We start from the raw sequence: 13,290 nt of genomic DNA on the forward strand, positions 1-13,290 counted from the left end.
TTTTAGACATGGCGATATTTGAGTTAATATGTAATGCAAGATCTTCACAGTGGAGGTAGTTGAGGAGATCATGGGCCTTTATTTTTGAAGAAAGGTGGAAGGGTGTATGAAAATAATTGTAACAATGGCTTTGATGCTCAAATTACTTTTGATGTGAGTCGCGCACTCTCCCACTTTGTAGGTAGACTTGCTATAGCGTTGTAAAGTCAGTCTAGTAATTAACTATAGAATCCATTTAACCCATATTTATGGGCATAGCGGACACACTGGTTACAAACAGGCTCAGCATTAGTGGGACGTGTGGGTGTGCGTGCAGTAGAGTTTAAAATCACTACGCAGCACAGAGGCGCAATGGACATTCTTTCCATTGGTCTGTTTTGGTCTCACAAAATCAACCATCGAATGGTGAAAAATGAGCCACTTCGTGGGTATAGCAGGCACAGGGCTTAGGGACTCTTCTTTAGCGCGTCCTCTTGCAGTCCATCTGTATTTCGCCAGGGACGTCGATAGAAGTAACTTAAAGACAAGATCCAGGGAATTGTAAGTAGTATGTTGGAATGGGAATTCCTCACGAAGACGACTTCTTTAAACCACCTTTGGATATGTTATCTATTGAAAGCCTTTTCTAAAGTGCGCAAATTTCGGTCGGCTCCAGAGGTGTAAACACCTGAGGAGGGGTTTCATATTAGTTTGATGATACAACCCCAAGAACGCAGGGGAAGTGGATAACTAAACTTAGGTTCTATGAGCAATTAACTTCTAACACAATCTCCGATTTGAGGAAGAATAAAAGTTTTATCAATAAAAAGACCATCTATGGAAGAAAAATTTTGCTGCACTTTGGCATCTGGATTTAATTTTCCTTTTTTAGCGTATTGTTTAGTTGGTGAGTCGAATGACCGCAATGTAATCCATAGTCTTGTGGAAGAAAATATTTTACTATGCGTATTTTTCAGCAGGACCAATTTTAATTTCTTGCCCAAAACGCTAATGAAAACCATGTTTTTCAGAATTCCCAACTTATGCATTTCATAATTAGGATAGCATTCCCCTTTGTGATGTTGATTTAACAACGTCAGATAAGTTCTAAACCCTGAGCGCAGGTTTGATGCAGAATTCAAATGCAGTGGAATTGCGTGACAATGCTTCGGAGGAAATTGCTGACCGAGGGAAGGAAGTTCTGTCAAGTGCTTGACCGCCTGTGATGTGAAAAATACGCTGGTGTGGATGGGTACGACTCAGTCCGCAAACCAATTGTGACAGCATGCATTCCTCGTGGTGTGGAAGTTTAACACTTTCCCAAAGCTCCACTCAGACAATTTATCAGGAGAAAGTCGGGGCAGTTACGGTCCAGATCAGCTGCGCGCCTTTGTCTACTACACCACTGATCACGAATAACATTCTGGTAAGTGGCAATCCCGTCGGCATACGCAAAAGGTCTTAATATAAATGGTTTGGTTTTTATTTCCGCAGATCTAGACAAAGAATTGTTTGTAGAGTGCTCCTCCACAGCAGTATGATGCATGAATGGGACCCCAAAACCAAAAACGGACACGCTGTGTACCCGCAACTAAATGGGAGGCTAGGTAAAACACGGAGCAACGCTGGCAACATCATTAATTCGTACAATGTCATCAAGCTGACCGCAGGATTTATTCACTGCACTGTTGAATTTAACATCCAAAGACAAATGCATACTTAGGAGTCTGTCCGTTGAAGCACACCCGTAAGTACAATCAAATTTATCGTTTTACAGGCTTGTGATGTGTCACCTTAATCCAAACTAAGTCGGACACATCATTGCAGTTATAGGTACGAAAAGAGGTGATAATCAAGATAACTGGCTTTTGCGATTGCCAAGAATGTTTCATTTCAATTCATGCCGTGTAATTGTGTCAAGCTGTGGGCAAAACAACCGTGCCTCTCCAAACGGACGCATGATCGGGCGGTCTAGTAAGAACTGGAATAAAGTGATTAACTTTTTCCACTTACTTGGTCAAGCAATCTACATAAAAGGAAATATACAGTCATCAGCTCCAATGAAGTATCAAAATACCTGTATTTTGAGGCAACAAATTGTATCTGTGAGGGTCACATTAGCATGAATCCATAACTGGTATTTTTACTTTATCTGCTTACAAACTTTGATATTTAAAATTCCCTTGGGATTGCTTTACTTTTGCACCGTTGATAGAAAAGATTGCTTTAACAATTATCATCACAATAGGTTGCACAAAGTTCATCGAATCTTCAAAGGCAGCATCCAATCTCCGTCACATTAGCACAGAAAGGCCACATTTTACGACACTCAGAGGGTGTGATGCTTTCCCTGCCACATCTGCAGTGAAAAATGAATAATAATTTTTTTGTAAACTTCATTAAATGTCACTACCTGTACTTCAGATGGTTCTGTAGGCCATTTTCAGTTACCCAATTAACAATGTCATTCTCAACCCCACCTCATGTATTAGGGACTTGGAACAGTTGAATGCAACAGGTTAGTGAACTTTTCGGGAGTGGATTCAAACACCATTTAACCTTATGTGAGGGCGGACCTTAGGTTTGTCCTGATCAGCCTTTTTTTCCCAAGAGGCGCTTACTGATGTCCACTGGTCCATAATCCTGTCGAAAAATGCATGACTGCGCCCCCTCTCTCTCTCTCTTACCATAAGACCATCCTCCTTAGGCTTTTAATTCAAAATCATTGCTTTCCCCTAAGAAATACAACAGGGAACCAAATATTCCAATTGCCATTATATATCTCTGTTAGGAAAAAGAGCAAAACGATTTGTGCTAAGTGGTTTTGTAAAACCCGAAGAATTTCATAAAACCAATCGCAAAGCATATGTGGTTTTTAAAAGGATTCACAATTCATGGCGCTTCTGTTAGTTGCTATGAGGGAAGGAATCTTTAGACGACTCGACTCAAGGGTGGGCTTAAGAGATTGCGACAAGGCAATAGATATAATGCCTCATTGTAGACCAGACCGACTCTACGATTGACAGGAAGACCCCTTAACATTAAGACAGTTTATCTCATTCTATAACTTTGTACTTTTTTCAACTACTTTTGTTCATTTATTTATAGTGATTGATAATTTGATTGGCGAATCACATTTCAAATCAATCAAAGAAACACCACATCATATTCGCAGCTGTCGTGAATGTGACATATTAGAAGTGGAAGGAAATTTTTAAAATTCACCATTTTTGTCAATTAGAGAATCATTGAACATAGGCTGATATTAGTCATTTCTCCAAAGTGTAAATAAAGCATCATTTGTAGGGAGAGGAACAAACGGACGCGATGGTTGAGTAACACGTTGACTTCCGATTATTAATCTCAAGGAGATACAAAAGTGTCCTCTAACGACAAGTCTGTCAGCTGGGATGCTTTTAATACCAGGAAAATGAATAAGCAACTAAGCATGACAAAGCGAGTGCCTTTTCTAACACCGGAAAGCGATGACTCGTCGCATAAAAGTGGCTACTAGTGGATAAGGCGCCCTCGGATTTACAAGAAGTTGGCTATCAGCTTATATAAAGATGCAAACCGTCAACAGGGAGTAGTGAGGCCCTGAAACTCCTTTAAGTCAAAACAGGACACAATACTCTGGTGGAACATGTATTGTCGACCTATAGAAGGTCTTGAGGGCTACTGGCATGGCCCGGATGCCATGCCGCCGGGCAGGGTGCAATGGCAGAGGCCCTAACCGGCCTATTACCTAAACCGCGGTAAACAGTTAACGTATTACTATTGCTTAAGGTAGGTCAATGACCACTTAAAAAGGAGCCTAACCGATCTTATTTAAATAGAAATGCGTTTTTCAGCATTTCAAAACGCTCTTTACTATAGCAGGATTAGAGATTGGCTACCGATTCCGTTGATGCCATCTCCGAGTGTGAACACAAACATCCAAGATTTACTATAAGAAAAAGTAGTTTACTAAATCAATCGAATGCAATTGAGCTTTTTAAATTAAAAAACCTTCAGTAAGACTTGTGAAAAATTATAAAACATAATTCTTGTGACGGATACACTATGGGGATACCATAATCGATCTTAAAGCATAAGCTACTTCAAAATAAACCGGTAAAAAAATAGACATTTGATTAAGAAAAATGGGATCCGAAGTCAAGCTCTTCATTTTTTTGTTCAGTGGAAATAAATCCCACTGACAGTTCGTTCTGTCAAGGAATGTACAAGTCAACTAAGAACTATAATCTAGGATGAAAGCATCTTTCATTGCAGAACAAGCAAATTCGAAGACTCATTGAGGTGAAGAACAATCCATCTTGCAAAACGGAGCACTATAGGCTAAAAAAACTTTTCCAAACAACTGCAAACGTTTAGTAGAAGAATTCGCGCTCCATCGTACGGGAGCGTATTAGTGAGTTGAATTGCCTGTGTGAAACAGACATGCATTTTTACCACCCCATGAATAATTTAAATTGTAAAAGAGATAAAACTCTCCCTAAAGAAATTTTCACGGCTTTCTGCGTTTTTAGAAGCCGTCCAAGTAAAAGTCATCGTTACTGAAGACATCTTTTAGGGGCGAGAAAGGTAAATCCTACACAGAGAGAAACATTTTCTCGGTGTTACAAGGGAACTTGTGCTTTTCGAGTAGAGGCAGTCAAGGTTTTTTAAACCACGCTTATATTATCAACTACCTAACCTATAATCTAAGGTATGCATTCGTAATATATATCTGTGTAATTGCCTCAATACTCAACCACTCCACTTGCGTCATTTCTTGGAAGTTGAACGAACGCAAAACTGCAGGCGAGTGCAAAATACGCTCATTCAACTACTTCTAAATTATTTAGGAATGGGGAAAAATTGACATCAAGTAAAATTTAGTCAAAATCAGACATTTCAAAGGTGAAACGTGCAAAAGCGTGTTCCTACTCAGGCCTGTATGTAATGCTGATCGAATAATTGTTGCATTCTTATGCATTCAAATTAGTATGATGGTTTAAAACAGCTAGCAAAATAGTACGAAAGCCTAACAATTTGGTATTGATGGACCTTAAAAACAGAGTAAATGGAATTATATTTGATAGTTTCGTTCATAGATTTGAATGTGAAAAGTTCACGTTCTCACACCAAGGCTGCATAATGTACAAATTGCCGTGCACATGGCAGCCACAATCTGTCGAAGAATTGGAGAGCTTAAAGTGCTTTGGCTCCTCAGAATTTTCTGATTTAACATACTGCCTGCAAATTTGTATCCTCAAGGACGAGAAACTGCGCAGTTGCAAAACAATTTAGAATGGGATGTATCCCAGACGAGTCGATGAGAGGAATGCAAATTGGACAATTTTTGTCTGGCTTTCGAAAATCTTCTAAACAACGAACAAGTAGATACCAGGCTCAGGTTTGTATCAGTTTACGGTTGATAAACTATCCAAAAGGAAGACCTTAGTCATTTGTTTGTTAAAGGTAGTGTTTTACCTATATCTGTTAAGCAAATTCATAGCATACCACCACGAGGTCAGCAATGTGTTAACTTCCTTGTCAGTGTAGTTCCCTCTCTAATGCTGTTTTTGCTCTACTGGTCAAAAATGATTTATCCGTTATGAGCAGTAAGTTGAGGACAGTGAATTCTTAATACACTCTTTTGGTTTCATACCGTTAAAACCAGCACCCACAGGAAGTACAGTGTGTTCTCTGCCTTTGAAGATGTCTACAAATGCGCTAGATGTGTCTTTTGCGGATGGAGAAATCAAAGCTGAGCATTCACGCCCCAAACTCTAATTCTCATCCTAAAATCCATACCTGTGCATGGACTCCCAGTTGTTTTCGAAGCTCAAATTTGAAAATGACTATCGTTAATAGGAGTAATCCAGTGTACGTTTAAGCGTCTTGGGCAGTGAGGGGAAAACTAGCTCAATTTTGCTCCACATGCAATTTTCTCTAAGGGTAATGCAAATGCTAAACTGTAAGTAAAAGGACTGCAAGATTCATTAAATCCTGTTTTATGCAAATCACACTTCTTTCGGCGGAGGTAAGTATTTTAGCCATTCGATATAAATCATGTACACTACTTTCTACACTCAAAATACTACATGGGCAGAGAGCGTAAAGCTGCAAATATTTGACAACCAAAAAAGTTCGTGGGCTTCCTGGCACTTCTCCCCACAACGATTTGCGGTAGCTTGTACAAACCTGCAAAGTGCGATTTTTATTTGCACTGCATAGCATAGAATATGGTGCACTAATCTATCATTAAGTTACTGTTTGTTTAAAACTCTAGTACTGCGAAGTGTCTGTTGAGCCCCATGAATGGTATATAGGCTTGTCTACTTCACAAAGGTCTACAATTGTAAAAACCTTCTCAAAGAAACTTTAGTTTAACAAATTTTGGGGTTATTCAAAGGTGCACTATGTTCAGAAGACCTATTACTGGTCATGAGAAATTACGTGTGAGGTTAACTTGTCAAGAGCTCACAAATATTTGTAGCATCATGGGTGGTAAAACGAACCGTTTATATATGCATCAATGGAGAAAGTGGTTAGGGCTAAGCAAATGGGTGCCACGTACACCCATTAACAAATGATAATATGGTTCCATAAGTTACCATTTTCTTCACTTTACTTCTTTCAATTTTGTTATAAAAATGATGCTCATCTTTGGACTGTTTGCTTACTGATCCGTGATGAAGAATGGCCTTTTACTCCAAAGCTAAGCTAACAACACACAATTGGCTGTCCACTACTCGTCTCCAACCTCCAGGGCATGCAGCCCATCATCGTCACGAGGCCATACCTCGTGTGTGTGTGTGTCTGCTTGTGGACTCCAGGCAAAATTGTTTACCAGTGTAACACTAAACAGTTACGACTCAAATCTACCCGATGCGATACAACCTCTTCGGAAACAGCCTTACACCTCATAGCGCTGCAACGCTTCTCTGTGAGATAAGTTGTAACTTGCCATGAGGGAGCAAGGCAGTGCCGCATCAGCGTCTTCCCTAATCCTCTAACATTTCTCAAAGTGATTATCACCCATCCTTAAAATTCTACAATCACATACAGAATGTAGTTGGAGGTTGGAAAATAGCGGTGAGATAGAAACAGGTGACTAGGGCCAGACAGCAAGCTCGAATCCTGTTGGGAAGAAACTGCAAATTATGATAGTGATTAAGTCGAGGCCAAAGTAGTTCTAAAAAGCCTTCTGTAATTGTATAACTGTTTAATAAAAACATGAGATTGTTCAGTTACCTTAAGCTAGCATAATTTCTCCACCAAAAATCCTACTTCAGAAGCAAAGCCTATGATTGCTCAGGAGGGGTCCATTCTAAAAGGCATTCCCTTAAGATACACAATATTGAATTCCTGCTTTAATTTAAGAATTAGTGTGTTTTAAACATGCGTTATTCTTCATATTCTGTTTCTTGGTGGTCCGATGAAGGTCTGATTACTTGCCCTGGACTCCGAGTAAGGCAGAATGTTTTTGTTGCATGTGATCTCTCATTTAACAAAAAACGCAAATTTCAGCTGCGCTTTTTTGAAAAAAATTTAGAGAGCGGTTTATTTTTTCTCTCTGCCCAATTTAGCTGATGATACCACGAAATTGGGCAACGCTGCGGCCCATTTATGCCACACGCAAGTCGATAGAGGTTGCCCCCAGTTCCTCCGACGTGTGCAACCATCCAGCACCTCGACCATCAAGACGTAGACAGGTGTGATGCCGAAACCAAAATTCATTTGTTATTTGACTAAGTCAAAAAAGTAGCAAAGCAACATCAGCAAATGCCTAACTATAGAGATCAGACTAAAATTCCAAAGTTGAGAAAGGTATTTTTTACCACCACTCGGCAGTATCTATTCTGTCGGTCCACCACATACACAACGCGCATAAAATTCCGAACAACTCAAATGTGGAAATGTGAAATTTCGATTAGTGCCACATTTTTTTGTACTAATGGACCGTCTCCCGCCCAGATTGAAGAAATAATCTTAGAGTTCACTACCAATGGAAACTACTAACTAAAAGATAGTCTTTTTGTGTTAAATTGCAAGTTGTAAATAAAAATGAAGAGTCCATGCACGCAAAACCCGATTCTGCGTAAAAAATAGGAGGTAAATTTACCTATTTGACTCAAACTCTTGTGTCTCTCACCAGGGCGATACAAAGGAAGTAATGGTGTTAGAGCTGCCTCAATTAAATTAGCGGCACTCAAAATGAGTTCGTATAGGTGAGAGCGAAAGCAAATGTCTTTCATAATTTTATTTTAAATGTGCATTTTACGCAGAATTTAGACTAGCATAACAAAACCTGAGGGTTTTTTGCCAGCATGAATTTGCATCCAAAATACGTCTCCTAGGTTGCTTTTTGGAATAAGGTTACGTCAAAAGGCTCCTCAACTCGACATGAATCCTGGTTAGTACAATTCAGAAGTCGCAGAAGAAACACCCTTGCGTGGGAACTAGGGAAAAAATGTGTGTAGTTATGATATCTGAATTTAAAGGTTTGCGTGTCAAACATTGGCTTGTGATTGGTCGGCGCGGCCTCGCGGTCATCGTTTCCGGACGACACAACACTGGCGTTGCTGTGGTAGCTTGAAGAGGGTATAAATAGTGAAGTACCACTGAGAGAGATGAATTTTCAGCCTCAGCGATGAGCCTTCCATCGGAGGTGTTCAGCCAGTCCTCTCTCGTACCGATCGCCAAGATCGCCAGCGCGCCGACCCGCCTTCAGCGCATCATTTGGGTCATTATCTCCACCGCCATGTTCATTGGTCTCTGCAGCTGTATTACCCTCGTCATCATCCAGTATTGTATGCATCAGACAGTGTTCCAGCTGGACTACTCCGGACGACATACTGTCTATGATCAGATACCGGGCATTACCATCTGTCCCGATCCTCAGGAGATTCATCGTCTCTTTGATCACGCCAGAAAGAAGCACGGCTGGCCAAAGGCGAACAAGAAAGCCGAACAAGGTGCAGTGCCGTGGCTGAATTCAGCGGTGAACAAGGAGCTGCTGAAACTGATTACCGCCAACAAAGCACTTGATCCTCCTGGCGCGATCGGTCACTACCTGCCCTCAGGCAATCTCTACTGGGACACTCAAGTGGTTGCCAAATCGCCCATCTACCGAGCACTGCACAACTTCTCTGTTACCTTCCAAATAAAACCCGCCAGTATTGTGAACAATTACCAACTTTTTGTGCTGGAACAGGTGAGTCTTAGCGTGACAGTATAGTTGATATTACTTGATTGTTAAGAGATGGTGCTTTGAAACAACCGCGGTATTTGAGTATCTTTGGACGAGAAGGGTGACAAATAACTTAAGCTGGGAAATGAGTTCTTTCATTGACTTAACCTGCATTCAACTGTGTACAGCATTAAGCCAATCTAATTTAAGACCGAAGAATTAAGACTATAATAGTTTTCTAGTTTCCACAATTGATAAATGAACACTCTGGAGGGAATGTTCACTACTTATTTCTCAAAAGGAAGAAAATTAGGTAAAATCAAAGCCTTCTGGGTGTGTCGAATGGTACTTTTCAAAAGTATTTTGCAATGATTTCTGGCGCGTACATCTGGAGTTGTCTTTTTGTTACAGAAAGTGGTGTATTTTGAAGTTAACAGGATTAAATTTATTTACATTCTCGTAATTTATGGTTGTCAAAAGTGTAAAGCTACCGTGAAATACCGTCTACTAATTAAAGATTTTTATTTATTTACATTTACTGTAGCCTAATCTTTAATCCAAAAGTAATTACGTTTGGAGAAACTCAACGAATGGGATAAATTAGAAGGCATTAATTCCCGGTTTTTTTGTCTGTGATCCTTAGGGGAAGAACAGGTGAAGTTTCAGCACAAGCAGTGACAGACTCCTTAAATTGTGGGATGGTAGACAACGCAGTGATACAAATTTTAATAGATACCATGTTATTGGCAGAAGTACTATTTTCAGGTCGAATGGAAGGACAACTTCCTTATTTTATCCTCTTACCTGTAGATCGGTACGTATGCATCCTAGTGGATTGTAGGCCGAAGCACAAGTATCATGTTGGTGCGCCTACCTTCAGATAAACTACTTTCACTGCGAATCTCAACAAACTTAATGGACAAGTGGGCGGATGGCTACCTCCAAAGCTCTTTTTATTAGATTGCAGGTAATATACCAGCATCCAGTCGTCGTCCCGGTCATTTGCTCATCGCCCACGAAAATATCTCTAATGGCGTTTTATGGAGTATCTTTGAGTGGTTGACTTTGAAGTCTTGGTCGCAGGAGGGTGATGAAGCACCTTGTTTATTATCGCCATTCGTTTGTCAATCAGCACACGATTTCACTTAAACATCCAACTGGGATGTTTCCCAGGCGCAAATAATACCAGTAGCACTTTAAATTTTTTATCTATGCAATATTTGCAAGGTTAATCAAATTCTACTTTTAATTTAAAAAAAATAGAGTTAGTTTAGCAATTCTGTTGGGGTTAGTTTGGAGCCCTCCATTTCTTTTTTATTGTAAAATTGACACTAAAAATTGAACTAGCGTTTGGAAACCTACGTAAACTTGAGGCAAAAATAAACTGCCCTTACATTGAACAAGGCACTTCATTCACTGCCTTTTACTCTCTCCCTCTTCCCCTCTTTAAAGTGATTAGTGGATAAGTCTTTTCGTGGCATTAAACCGTACGGATTTGACTGTTGAAATAATGTCGTATTGTCGACTAATTTAATAAAAAAAAAAAGAAGTTATAAGTGCCTAATGGGATCATGATTTGTTCAGTTCACAACCGCTATCTTATTGCATCTTGGATTCTAAAAGGCAGGTTTAAGTTAATTTTGCACTAAGACGTCTCCAGGTTCACCAATTCCACCGACGGTGTAGGGTGCGAAATTGGAAGAACGTCTTCCAATGAAATAATGAAACCATATGAACGAGGATAAAGCAGCTCAAAGGTTTTCTTCCGGTTATTTAGGCCATTCGATAACTTAAGGCGGTGTCTTGTGGTATTTTTAAGGGACATGGATTTGTGCAGTCCCACTCCTGCATGAAAAGGAATACTATGGAAACTTGACAATTTTGGCCGCAAAACATGCTGAGCTCGAATTACTAAAACAAAGTAATTACTTTGTAATCGACCAGATTGACTGAACATGCATTTTAATTTAATATCAAGCATTAGCATTTATTTCCAAGAGACAAATTTTGTTGATCGTCCTGACCTTTTTTCAACAGGGATAGGAACATCAGATTTCAAAAATTACGCACCAACCGGCTTTAGACTTAGACAAATTTATTGTCCTGCTACACTGCTGCATCGAAATTGGCTTAAAGCGAATTACTGTTCACACCAACTGAAACAACAAGCTACGACTGGTGACTTAATGGTTAACATGTTCGTGGTTAGATGTCAGGCCATTCTACTTACCAAGATGGAGTACCGAAGGGGACTTGACCTCCACAAAAGCGTCTACTTGCCTAAAATCACTCGCATAAAAGGAACATGGACCATCCTAGCTTCTAGGAAATCTCCTTTAGTGGCTCGGATTTCACAGTGATTCGCGATAGTTATTTCTTAGCTGAAACCGTCTTTGCCAGATTAATGCCATCTGATTAAGTTTAAGGTACGCACTTCAAAGTAAAAGATTTCCCCTGTGCCATGTTATGATGCGTACCTATGCTGTTGTAAACATGATGGAATGCTAAACAAAGACGGGCATTTCAGCTTCGCAAAAAGTTCTTCCATAAATGGTTTGTTACATAGATCTTACCTGCAAAATAGACTAGACGTTTTCCTTTTATGCTCCTAGCACAATAGACACACGCTAGCGACGACGGCGATTTGTGCATTAAAAAATCAGATATTCATGTTTAACATTTATCACAAAGTCGTATCACAATAAATTTCATGTGAACGTCTATTCCTTGATTCAGTTCACCCCGAGTTTTGGTTAACCAGGCTGTAATTTTGTGCTATTAGAGCAAACCCAAAACTGCTTGTAATACTCATAACTAAATGGGAAAATGTGTGCAAGTCTCTGCTAATCCAACTCTTACTAGACTCACCGGCTAAATTGGAAATGAGATGTCACTTCCCTTTTTGCCCGCTGAAAGCCATATACTACCCGTGGAACATTTCCGTGGGTGACCGCTAATTCTGACATGCAATGGCAGGTGATTAAACCATGAACGGCAGTTGGAATTAGCACAGATGAAGGGCACAAATTCGCAAAGCTGCCAAACACAGTAAAAATTTTATTCATTGTTTCAAAAAAGACGAAATAGGGGTGCGTCTGGTGATTTGGCTTTTTAATCTGGATTATTCTACAACTTTTTAAACACAAATGCCCTTAGGGTGGTAAGAAAATGTTACGAGATGTAAAAAGTTAAAATAACGGTTAAATGTAAGCTAGTTAATGGCTTATCCGTACGGAAATAAAATCGCTCCTTGTTTACCCTTTCGCCCGAACTGCCTGTGATCGCCTGGATCTGAATACACTTTGGCAGTGTGTTTGACAGATGCTTACTACAGCTGTTACAATTCCTAAAGAGGGCCATAGGGGTGCACCTTCTGTGCGTGACAAGTATACGGCGCTCCTCTTTCAAGCAATTTCCTTGCAAGCCTTCACCTTCCAAAAAGCCTATTCAACGTATAAATAAACTTTTTTAATTGCCCTTTTGTATAATGAGGCAGGGAGGATCTTTTTGAAATCCCTTCAATGGGCTTTGCATGTAATTAAAAGTAAACCCGTCATCCGAATAATTTTCGAAAAAATGTTTAGTCACTTGTTACTCAAGCCACTGTGAGGATTGAATCGTAGAGCCTAAACTAGAGGACGTTAAATTTAAGGGATGAATTAAAAGAAATGAAGCAAAATTATGGACAAATTTAAATGCCCTGAATTAAAGATATTCAGTCAGAAAGCTGTAAGAAGTGTTATGGTGAAGACTGGGAGAGTAATAACGACAGCAGATTAACACAGCGATTATGGGTCATTGAAAAACATCAAATGCCAAATTACACTGCAGTTTCTGCCTTGCTTTACAACTTCAAGACAGTGCGGAGGAGAAACTCCTGCCAGATGTGTTCAGTAGAACTTTGACAGCAAATATATTCCATGCGCTGCAAACGATTTTTCTACAATTTTTGTCTGTACCCGCGTTTATGAGCTGCTTTTGCTTCACGATGATTTAAGGCAAATCGTTTGCCTCCTCCTAATTGAGGCCACATATCTGTTAAATTGCTTGCTCTTTCCTCCTCTCTCTACAAAGGCATTTCGGTAAGTGCTCCTGCATATACGTAGGAGGGTTTAAATGACAACTTGCCT

This window comes from Echinococcus granulosus, assembly GCF_000524195.1.
Source record: "Echinococcus granulosus chromosome Unknown EG_S00010, whole genome shotgun sequence".
In the NCBI taxonomy this organism is placed as follows: Eukaryota; Metazoa; Platyhelminthes; class Cestoda; order Cyclophyllidea; family Taeniidae; genus Echinococcus; species Echinococcus granulosus.